The following is a 1105-nucleotide window of genomic DNA, read 5'->3' on the forward strand; positions in this document are numbered from 1 at the left end:
CAACTTAGGTTAGTTTAAAATTGATTTGTTACTGTGATCTAATCTCTGTGAAATCAACACTTTTCTAATCATTATACGTGCATTTGCCTAAGGTGCACTTGCCTGAATTAACTGTGCATAAATCACACAACCAAGTTTTTGGTGCCATTGTTGGGGACTAGTTTATTGCATATCAAAACTACCTAAATTAGCTTTAGATTGAATATCTATTTGTTTTATTTTTGAATTTAAAATTTTCCATTTTAATTTCCACTGGGTTCGGCTTTATAAATTTTTTTTAGGAAATCTTTAATATTTTTTCTTTTCTTTGTAGGTTCCTAGAGGATGACATGCACTAGTGGTAAAGAATTAATACCCTTTAATCAAGAAATCGAAAGGACTTTGAAAAAGCAAACGAGGGAGAGAAAGAACAAGATGGCTCAAGACCAAAATAATTATAGTACTCTTGATGGTACACATCAAGCATTAGGAGGCTGAATGTGCAAGCAAAACAATTTTGAGATCAAGCCTACAATTATTCAGATGATCTAGATGAGTGTATAATTTTCTGGTCCCAATGATGTCCATAACTCTCATATTGCTAATTTTCTTGAAATATGTGATACTTTTAAGCATAATGGAGTTAGTGATGATGCCATTAGACTTAGGTTGTTTCCTTTCTCCTTAAGGGATAAAACAAAAATTTTCTTAACTCTCTTCTTGTAGGTTCGATTACTACATGGGATGACTTGGCACAAAAGTTTTTATCTAAGTATTTTTCACCTACTAAAATGGCTAAATTAAGGAATGACATAACAATTTTTTCTCAATTTGATAATGAAATCTTATATGAGTCATGAAAGAGATTTAAGGAACTGCTTAGGAAGTGTCCTCACCATGGTCTACTTGTTTGGATGCAAGTGCAAACTTTTTATAGTGGCATTATTCAATCTAATCATTCAATATTAGATATAGTTGCAGGTGGTACCTTTATGAAGAAAACTCCTGAAGAAGCATATGAACTTTTGGAGGAAATGGCGGCCAATAGCTATCAATGGGGCAATGAGAGAAAATAAAAAGGGATTTGGAATTTATAATATTGATTCTATCACTACTTTATCAGCTC

General features: G+C 32.3%; 1 non-coding gene across 1 annotated transcript; it reads right to left on the reverse strand.

The window, feature by feature from the left end:
• Positions 1 to 776: 776 nt before the first annotated feature.
• On the reverse strand, positions 777 to 883 carry LOC148849115 (small nucleolar RNA R71). Its single transcript, XR_016101660.1, has one exon. It is a non-coding gene; the product is annotated as a small nucleolar RNA R71 (small nucleolar RNA).
• Between the last annotated feature and the right edge of the window lie 222 nt (positions 884 to 1105).

This window comes from Nelumbo lutea, chromosome 6, assembly GCF_056320005.1.
Source record: "Nelumbo lutea isolate HS-2025 chromosome 6, American lotus-T2T, whole genome shotgun sequence".
Taxonomy (NCBI): domain Eukaryota; kingdom Viridiplantae; phylum Streptophyta; class Magnoliopsida; order Proteales; family Nelumbonaceae; genus Nelumbo; species Nelumbo lutea.